Raw genomic sequence first — 10,672 nt, 5'->3', positions numbered from 1 at the left:
CAAGTCGATCCTTCTTCTCCCGTTGATGATGCTCCTTAGCTTTTTCCATTTCTAGACTTTATCTGTTGAAAATGTTCGTTTGTTGGTTTTTGTTTGGAACTCCCTTGTGTTTGTTGGACAACTTTTGAAAGGTTTTTCCGCCCCTTTCTTTTTTGGGGTTATGATGTAAATAGCGCCTTTGTTTGTTGAGGTTATAACTATCTTTAATGCTTTTGTCGCATATTATACTTTCTGCCCTTTTAATATTTGAGCTTAAACTTGCACTTAAATGTTTTAACAGACCGTGACTTCGACTTACACGGGTATTTATAAAAGAGGGTCCTTTTTATATTAATAACACTAATGGAGATGACGTCTCATCTTCATATTGGTGCAAATATAAACGTAAAGTAGATATGAAAAGAGAAATATATTGAGGAAGTTTTATTTTTGAACTCTCAAATTAATAAATTTTGTACATCATTTTCATAATTGTTCATACAACACTTTCATAACTACTTTCATTGTAGCAGATTTACAAATTCGGGTCTGTTTTCCCGCGACTAAATTTATGGCCTTAACCTCGAAGCTGGTAGGAATATCTTGCATCCTTTTTGCGAGTTCGAACTCCTATGAAATCTTTTCAAGGATTTCTTCAAGGTTTTGATTCAGGCTGAACTATGCCCTTGGTATACATTTTTCTTCCTTATGTAACCTTCTATATGCATAGTCCCTCCAGTGTTGGAGCTTTGAAGTATGAAATCTTGAAAACTGGATCAACTCCTTTCTTTCGGTCATTTCCCTGAAAAGGAAAATACAAACAGGACTCGGAGATAATTTCTTAGATGATGACTGCATAACCTTTTTCCCATAAAAAAGTTGTAACCTAGACCAGGAATAATTCAGTATTCTGCGTGTCTTTCGGCTCTAATATCATCATTTGGTACGGGCTAGCTTTTTGCCTATCATCTAAAATGGTTAGAAAACCTCACTGTCTCCCGAAGCAGCCTAGTCACACAATGCAGTTGGAGCTAGAGACGAGGATGGCACCGTGAATGCTTAGCCAGAATAGACCAAGAACAAAATAAAATCGAACTTGTGTGATACCTGACCGTGGGTATCATCATCATTCAGAAGTAATACTTCTTCAAATGGACTACATTCCAGTTTTACAGTAATACCTTGCCATCCATGGTTTCTAACTCGTATGCTCATTTTTCAGCGATGCCTCGAACCCTATTTGGGCCTTCTCAATTTGGAATCAATTTTCCTGCATTTGCCGCTTTTGTTGATCATAACACATTTTTGAGGACAAAGTCCCCAATCTTGAAATACTTCAAATTGGCTTTCCTGTTATAATATCGTTCAATCATCTACTTTTGAGCTTCCATTCGAATTAATGTTGCTTCTCTCCTTTCTTCTAACAAATCCAAATTTACCTGTAGCTCTTCCTCATTTGCCGCTTCAGTGGCATGCATATACCTCGTACCTGGTTCACCTATCTCCATCGGAATTAATGTTTCTGCTCTGTATACAAGTGAAAATGGAGTCTCACCTGTACTAGTTTATGTTGTTGTTCGGTAAGTCCATAGCACCCCTGGTAATACCTCTGGCCATTTGATTTTTGATTCTTCCAATCTCTTCTTTAAGTTATTGATGATAACCTTATTTTTTGATTCAGCTTTTCCGTTGGCCGCAGGGTGATAAGGTGGGAAGTAATTCGTTTAATCTGCCAACTTTGAAAGAATTCTGTGATTTTTGCGACTATGAATTGTGGACCATTGTCACATATTATATGCCAAATCGGCATATAATATTTCACCAAATAAAATTCCTAACTTCTTTTTCTCGCAACTGTTTAAAAGCACTTGTTTTTACCCATTTTGAGAAATAATCTGTTAAAACTAATAGAAACTACCTTTCCTTTAGCTTGAGGCAACTGCTCTACGATGTCCATGCCCCATTTCATGAAGGGCCATGGTGAAATAATTGAATGCAACTGCTCTGCCGGTCGGTGCATGTTATTGGCGTATCGTTGACATTCATTGTACCTGGCTACAAAGTTTTCTGGTTCTTCTTTCATTTTTGGCCAATAATATCCTACCCTTATTAATGTTTTCACCAACGATCTTCCCCCGACGTAATTTCCGCAATGCCTCTCATGTAATTCTCTCATTACATATTCTGTTTGTGATAGTCCAAGGCACCGTGCTAAAGGTCCATTAAACATTTTGCGATATAAATTTTCACGAATTAAGCAGTACCAGGCAGCTTTCAGCCATAGCAATTGTGATTTCTTCTTATCTTTAAGCACGATACCATACTACAAAAAGTTCACAAATTTATTTCTCCAATCCCAAGTTAAATATTGAAATTTACCTCACTCTTGGTTTGATCAAGTGCTAAATGAAACAAATGTATCACAATGGCATTTTCTGCATTTGTTACATCTACGATAGACGCGAGATTTGCCAACGCGTCTGCTTCTGCATTTTCCTCCCTAGGTATTTGTACGGCTTTCCATGTCTGAAATTGTCTAAGCAATTCTAGTACCTTTTCCATGTATTGCTGCATTCACGTCTCTCTTGCAATGTAATTCCCTTGCATTTGATTGGCCACCAGCTGCGAGTCACTTTTGATCACAATTTGTTCGATACCAAGTTCTCGTGCCAGTTCCAAGCCTGCAATCACAACTTCATACTCTGCCTCATTGTTAGTGATTGGTTAATATTTTATTGCTTGTCTTATGACTTCGCCTTAGGGTGGAACTAAAACTGATCCTTTAACATTTGAGGAACAGTCAGTAAATAGGATCCAAGTCCCCAGATTAGCTCCGATAAACACCTGTGTTTCTTCTCTGCCTCAGGAACTAAATTCGTGCTAAAATCCGCTACAAAATATGCTAATACCTGTGATTTTATTGCAATTCTAGGCTGATATATGATATCATACTCACTAAGTTCTATTGCTTATTTAGATAATCTACCCGATAATTCCTGTTTATGCAGTATGTTTCTTAGGGGGAAAGCAGTTATAATAGAAATAGGATGACATTGAAAATAAGGTCGTAACTTGATAGATGTCATAATTAACGCTAAAGCAAGCTTTTCTAGGTATGGATACTGTGTCTCAGCATCTAGTAAAGACTTACTAACATAATAAATTGGGGATTGTTTACCTTTATCTTCTCGTATCAACACCGCACTTACCGCTGCTTCTGACACAGCGAGGTAAATGAGCAATCTTTCACCATCTTTTGGTTTGTCTAACAAAGGCGGATTTGATAGATACGACTTTAGGTCCTTGAGAACTTGTTGGCGCTCGTGAGTCCATTCAAACTGATTTTGTTTTTTAATTTAAATTTTTTTCTGATGACTTTGATATAAATCTTCCGAGAGCTGCTATCCTACCTGTTAATCTATGCACTTCTTTCTGAAGGTTAAAGGATAAACGAATCAAAGAAAATGAGTTTCGTCGAAGTTTGACATTTTAGGATAAAATACGGTCCAAGCTATAATACCCGGTATTTATGGACTAGTTCCATAAAAGATATCACATGATCATAATAGTAAGGTGTGTTAAAAGTGAGTTGTATTTTAAATAATTTGAGATGATTCTTAATTATATGAATAATTTATTAATTATTAGTTAATGAAAGAATTAACTAGTTAATTATTAATTAGTAGTTGATTAACTAAAGTCTTTGGATAAAGACCAAGCCAAAAGCGTGGCAGCTCCCATTCCAATTGTTGTGACTCCTATATTAGGAATGAAAGGTGTCATACTTGAAGAACTTAAGTGACACTAAGCTAGACATGTGGGGTCCACCTAATAATTAAGGATAACTTTCCAAATTCAACATTATCTTCAAATCTCTTAAGACAAGAACACAGTAAGGTTCTTTTTATGAGAGCTCAACCAAGCTTTCCATTTTCATGTAACATTATTCCTAACCTCTTAAGAAGAGTTTCAACAAGCTTTCCATTACACAACATTGATTCTAAATCTCTTAAGAAAGGGTTTCGACAAAGATAATTTTGCAATAGCAACGTTATTGCTTTGAGCATTTCAAATGGATTGTTCCCTATTTCGATATCGCCGTTACGTATTTCATCGCAATTAACGTGTGTTAGAGGGATTGTCAAGAGAATCAACTCAGGTATGTTAAGACTATCCCTTATTTCTTTTGGCATGATCCATACGACACAAATGAAATGAGTAAATTTACAATTTCCATACATGACTCTATTCATAGAAATATTAGAGATGCTTATATTCTTGATTCTCAATGTGTCATATTATTTTATCATCTGTTCATGGGTCTCCAAAATACGTAAGTTGGTAATATTTATTTCATGATATTAACCAGAGGCATAATGGTCTTATGACGTACTGAGAAAATCTTATTAACATATTTCTTATGCATTTCATGCATTTATACATGTACATTGACCAATAACCAGATGGCGTTATATACGCGTATATATGTATAATATATGTATATAGGATATGGAAAAAGGTTACGGCGTTATATACGCATCACCACCTAATCAGCTAGTATACGTTGAAGATTTGCCCACAGTGGCCGAAATGATATGATGGGATGCCCTCAGAGGCTTGATGATGTTATGAACACATATACTTATTCATGGTATGACATTTATACTCATATGCATGACATTATAAAAATGAAATGATTCACATAGCTATACAAACGTACATGTCGAGTCTTTTACTCCATGTTTCTCTCATGTCTATTATTTACTGATTTTCATTCCTTTTATACTCGGTACATTATTTGTACTGACGTTCCTTTTGCCTGGGGACACTGCATTTCATGCCCGCAGGTCCCGATAGGCAGGTCGAGAGCCCTCTAAGTAAGCTATCAGCTCAGCGGAAGATGTTGGTGCGCTCCATTTGCTCTGGAGTTGCTTGTTTGGTTAGTATGATTTAGACGTGTATTGTTTGGTATGGCGGGACTCTGTTCCAACCTTTATGAAAATTATGTATTCTTAGAGGCTTGTAGACAGATGTCATGTACGTAAAAGATTGTATGGCCTTGTCGGTCTATGTTCAGTGTACGAGTGGTTATTTTGGTCTTATAGGCCTGTATGTCTTATGTATAGGTTGGTATTACATGTTGTATTCTACTTATCTCGCGGCAGCTTTCCGGCTCAGTTATATATGATCGTATGACATGAAAAGATACGTTATGTTGGTACTCGGGTGAGTAAGGTACCGGGTGCCCATCGCGGCCCATATGTTTGGGTCGTGACAAAAGTGGTATCAGAGTAGTTCTGTCCTAGGGAGTCTACAAGCCGTGTCGAGTATAGTCTTGTTTATGGGTGTGTTGTGCACCACACTTATAAGCAGAAGGCTATAGGGAATTTAGGACTATCACTCTTTCGTCTTACTCTAGATCGTGTGGTAGAGCTCAGTTGTAAGAACTCAATTTCCTAAACTTTATCTTATTGATAATATGACGATGCCTACATCCAAAAAAACGGTTGATAAGAGATATAACTGTGGAAGAGTTGAGTCAGAGGAACTCGATTTTGCATGATTCTTATGATAAGTAAATGTGAGGTCTTCAGTAGATCATGCGTGTACTAAAATGTGTAAGGTTCTTGATAAGGAGCTTTAAGGCAAGAATATTTATCCACTCTTACGGTAAAAAGGAATAAGCGAATCGAAAGGTAGATACAAGTTTCAGAAAGTAAACGAAGCAAGATGAAAAAGGGTATGAGCTACCCAACTAATGAAGATTATCGCAGAGGAATGAATATAAGCCTTTTGAGTTACCTTCAACAATAATAGAGGTATGTACAATTGGCCACACCCATCTCATTTATGTCCTATGGGGGCTAACAGAAGTAGTATAAGAGAAGGCGGGATATCAGGATCTAGCTGGGGTTAAGGTAACCCAAAATGGTGGATGGATTGTTAGCGTTAGCTGACATTTCCAAAGGATATTGCAAATGTGCTAATAGATCTCCTTGTGAGACGCCCAGATGGTGTACTCTAAAATAGTACAACTAGATATGAGTACTACAAAGATAGGAATTATAAGCCTGGAATGGATGAATATTATCGTAGTGTGACTCCCATCCCTAGTAGAGAAAGAATGTTAGGCAACCCCAAGAGCTAGTAGATGGAGAAAAGGGAGCTAAAAGCAAAAGAATGTTTTGTTCGAGTTTTCATAATAAAGTGATAGACATAAATATTAGCGAAAAATAAGAAGAGAATTAATGAAGCATTATGATTAAGATGTGATACCTGGATGACAATGGTAGATGACAGTATTACATAGTCTATAGTAAGGGAAGGAAAAAAGACGAGAAGTGATAGGCCTTGAGACAATAAAAGAATATAGGCCATAAGTCATATCCTCACTTCGAGAAATAAGTTCGTGACTCCAACGCAACTACTGGAAGGAAAAGTTAGACCCAAAAATAATAGAAATCAGTACGGGCTGGTGAACAAGACAAACTAAACGTGAATTATTTGGGGCCTCGAGTAGGTCCTGTTATGTTTTGTGACTTGTTGGTATGTTCGGATGGAGTTCTGAGAGGCTCGTGTAAGTTTCAGGGTGGTTTCACACCATTTTCCTCATTATTTGCATTGCTGGTTTCTCTGATTTCTGGTGTTGGGTTGTTGAGCATCGCAATTGCAAAGTGTGTCTTGGGCTACCAGTGATTTATACATCGCGTTCGCGACATGTGGAGTCGTGTTCGCGACATGTGGAGTCGTGTTCGTGCTGGAGAGCTTGGTATTTGTTCGTAAAATGCAAAAAAATGAGGAACGGTCATGGCGGGATGGTGACTATGGTTCCTTAGGTCGTATTTGATAGCCCGAAAAAGTTTTAGGCGATCGGGGTCCGGGGGGCCGGACCTACGCGGAAGGCGTGGGCTATAGCACACGTAAATATGGGAATCAGTCGGAATTATCGTGTTTTGGCCGTAAAATTCAAAAAAAGAGGAACGGTCATGGAGGGGAGGCGACTATGGTTCCATAGGTTGTATTTGATGGCCAGGAAAAATTTTAGGCGATCCGGGTCCTGGGGGCCCGGGCCCACTCGCAAGGCATGGGCTATAGCACACGAAAATCTGGAAATCGGGCGGAATTCTAGTTTTTTGGCTGTAAAACACAAAAAAAGAGGAACGATCATGGCGGGGTGATGATTGTGTTCCTTAGGTCGTATTTGATGGCCCAAAAAAATTTAGGCAATCCGGGTCCGGGGGGCCCGGGCCCACTTGCAATGCGTGGGCTATAGCACACGAAAATATGGGAATCAGGTGAAATTCTAGTTTTTTGGCCGTAAAACACAAAACAACGAGGAACGATCATGGCGGGGCGGTGACTATGGTTCCTTAGGTCGTATTTGATGGTCCAGAAAAATTTTAAGCGATCGGGGTTCGGGGGCCTAGACCCACCCGAAGGCGTGGGCTATAGCACACGAAAATATTGGAATCGTCCCGCCATGACCGTTCCTCGTTCTTTTGCGTTTTACAGCCAAAAAACTAGAATACTGCCCAATTCCCATATTTTCGTGTGCTATAACTTACGCCTACCGAGTGGGCCGGGCCCTCCGGTCCGGATCACCTAAAAGTTTTTTGGACCATAGAATACGACATAAGGAACTATAGTCGCCGCCCCGCCATGACCGTTCCTCGTTTGTTTTGCATTTTACGGCCAAAAAAGAAGAATTCTGCCCGATTCCCATATTTTCGTGTGCTATAGCCCACGCCTTCCGACTTGGCTGGGGCCCCCGGACCCTGATCGCCTAAATTTTTTTCGGGCCATAAAAAACGACCAAAGGAACTATAGTCACCACCCCGCCATGACCTTTCCTCGTTTTGTTGCGGGCTACAGCAAAAAAACTAGAATTCCGCTTGATTCCCATATTTTCGTGTGCCGCCTTCCGAGTGGGTCATGCCCTTCGGGACCCAGATCGCATTAAATTTTTGCGGGCCATCAAATACAGCCTAAGGAACCATAATCACTGCCCCGCCATGATCGTTCCTCGTTTTATTGCGTTTTACGGCCAAGAAACTATAATTTTGCCCGATTCCCATAATTTCATGTGCTATAGCCCACGCTTTCCGAGTGGCCCCAGGCCGCCCGGTCACGGATAGCCATAATTTTTATGGGCCATCAAATACGACCTAAGGAACCTTAGTCACCGCCCCGCCATGAGCGTTCCTCGTTTTTTTGCGTTTTACGGCTAAAAAACTAGAATTCCGCCCAATTCCCAAATTTTCGTGTGCAATAGCCCACGCCTTTCAAGTGAGCCCGGGGCCCCCGGAATCGGATCGCCTAAAAATTTTTTCAGGCCATAGAATACGACCTTAGGAACCATACTCACCGCCCCGCAAGGACCGTTCCTCGTATTTTTGCATTTTTCGGCAAAAAAACTAAAATTTCGCTTGATTCCCATATTTTCGTGTGCTATATAGCCCACGCCTTCCAAGTGGGCCAGGGCCCCGCACACCCCGATAGTCTAAAAAATTTTTGGGCCATCAAATATGACCTAAGGTACCGTAGTCACCGCCCCTCCATGACCGTTCCTCGTTTTTTTGCGTAGCAGTCGAATGCTACCTAGTTCTTGAAAAACCTCTTTCTTGAAAGTTCCAAGATCTGAACCAACCTACATATTCAAATAGAAAGAGTTAATGAAATAATTTGCATAACATAAATTAAAGAAACCATCTAGGATTATGTATATATGTTACCTTGTCAACATCTTTTCTTAATTTTTTTATTTGTTTCATAATATCTTTCTTGTCATCTATTCCAATTGCATGCTTATGTCCCGATGGAGATGGAGCATCTATCGGATGCTCGGACTTTGTTTCAACTTCTTCAAGGATATATTCAACTTTATCTGACAAATTCATTCTTGAAAGTTCTTCTGGTACTTCAATTATGTTGGTTAACTGAGTGAAAAAAAAGAAAAGAAATGTGAGTGACTTAGACATAATAAGTATAAAATGTGTAGATAATTTGTATTAGATTGTCTGCACAAAAGTGAAAACCATTTACCTTGATCCATGATGGTTTGATCATTCTATCTTCAATTGCAGATAACCATATCTTGTCCTTACTAGCCGACCAACTAAGTATGCGAGGGATCTAATTAGCAATCCTTGTAGCTATATCAGTGTTGATGGTAGAGCAACACTCATACAACCATATTTGCATAGCTAGTACAAAGCCTCGAATGACATAAAAATGAATAGAAGGGTTGAGCTTGTGTCATATAATGCAAAAGAATAAGAAAAAACTTAATTTACACCCCATTATTATTTTAAAAAAAAAATAAAAACATAAAAGAATCCCCCTCCCCCACCCGTCTCTCAGCTTCTCCTAAGGAACTTCTTAAACAACTTTTTCCAAAAGTTGTCGAAAAAGGTTTGAATAGGTCAATTTAGTATAAGGCTGGCAAGTGGGTCGGTCCAGGGATGGGACCGGCCCGGGACCAGGGGCCAAACGGTCCCAACGGCTATTTTTTAAATAAAAAAAATAGCCGTTGGACTGTCAAAAATAGCTGTTGGGCTGTCAAAAATATCCATTTAACCCCCCTCTCCCCCCACTTTGTTTTAATCCCAAACTTTTTATAATTACACTTTTTTCTATTTTCAACTATAAATACCCCATCATTATTTCATTTTTTCTTACAAAATCATCAATCTATCACAATCTCTCTCTAATTTACTTCTATAATTGCTACTATTGTTTACTTTATTGTTACAATTTGTGAAATAATTGTGAAGTTGGTGAATTGAAGTCTTCAACGATAATCAATTTCCAACAAGTTGTTCGTCAATTCGGTAAACTCGTTCCAACTCTTAAGTTTTAATATTATAATTTTATTTATTTTATTTACTTTGCTTGATTAATTAAGATGGCTTATTCCTTAAAAAATATATTTAGTAAATATAAGAAAAAATCGAAAGGTGGTGAATCTAGTGGCCAATCTGTTCCTCCTCCACTTCCCCCGGCTTCCCGACCCAAACCTGTTACCCGTCCTACACCTCCTATTCTTGATAGCGATAATAGTTTATTACAATTTATCGAGAGTCAATTTTGCCATAATATTGCACCCGGTGAATAATTAAACCATGAATATATGAATGCTCTTTATGGTAATCCAACTATTGATAAAAATAATGATGAAGAAATAAATTTTGGTGAAACGCAATCGGATGACGATACACCCACTAGTCCTGCTCCTGAAGTTAATCCAACTAATAATAATCCAGATGATCCCCCGTCTGACCCTCCTGTTAGTGCCCCTACTTTTTCTAGACAACCTTCTAAACGGGCAGAAACATCTCTTGTTCGGTAATTTTTTACTCAACTAAGAGAAAAAAATAGGGCTAAGTGTAAAACTTGTGGCAAAGAGTTAGTTTTTCAATATGTTGGAAGTCGGGGGGGGGGGGGGGGGGGGGGACGGGAAGTTTGACTAGACACATATTGCTATACCCTCAAGATAAAGCTAGATATTTTCGTATGAAAGCTTTGACTGAGGGGACAAGTGCACCTACTCAGGCTGACCTTAGTACCGGGTCAAATCAATTTCAACCGGGAGTTAACACTGTTACCGGTGGTATTTTATATTATGATCCAAAAAAAGATCGGGAAGAATTGGCAAAAATGGTTACTGTTATGTGCTTACCCTATAGTTTTCCTT

At 38.9% G+C, this 10,672-nt stretch overlaps 1 long non-coding RNA gene across 1 annotated transcript; it reads left to right on the top strand.

The window, feature by feature from the left end:
- The first annotated feature begins 4,769 nt into the window (after window positions 1–4,769).
- Window positions 4,770–5,081, top strand: LOC138904976 (uncharacterized). The gene is made up of 2 exons (XR_011413498.1): window positions 4,770–4,947; window positions 4,996–5,081. It is a non-coding gene; the product is annotated as an uncharacterized lncRNA (long non-coding RNA).
- The last annotated feature ends 5,591 nt before the right edge of the window (window positions 5,082–10,672 follow it).

Source organism: Nicotiana tomentosiformis, chromosome 2 (genome assembly GCF_000390325.3).
Source record: "Nicotiana tomentosiformis chromosome 2, ASM39032v3, whole genome shotgun sequence".
NCBI lineage: Eukaryota > Viridiplantae > Streptophyta > Magnoliopsida > Solanales > Solanaceae > Nicotiana > Nicotiana tomentosiformis.
The sequence above is the reverse complement of the archived record's forward strand: the minus strand, read 5'-3'. Positions and strand labels throughout refer to the sequence as shown.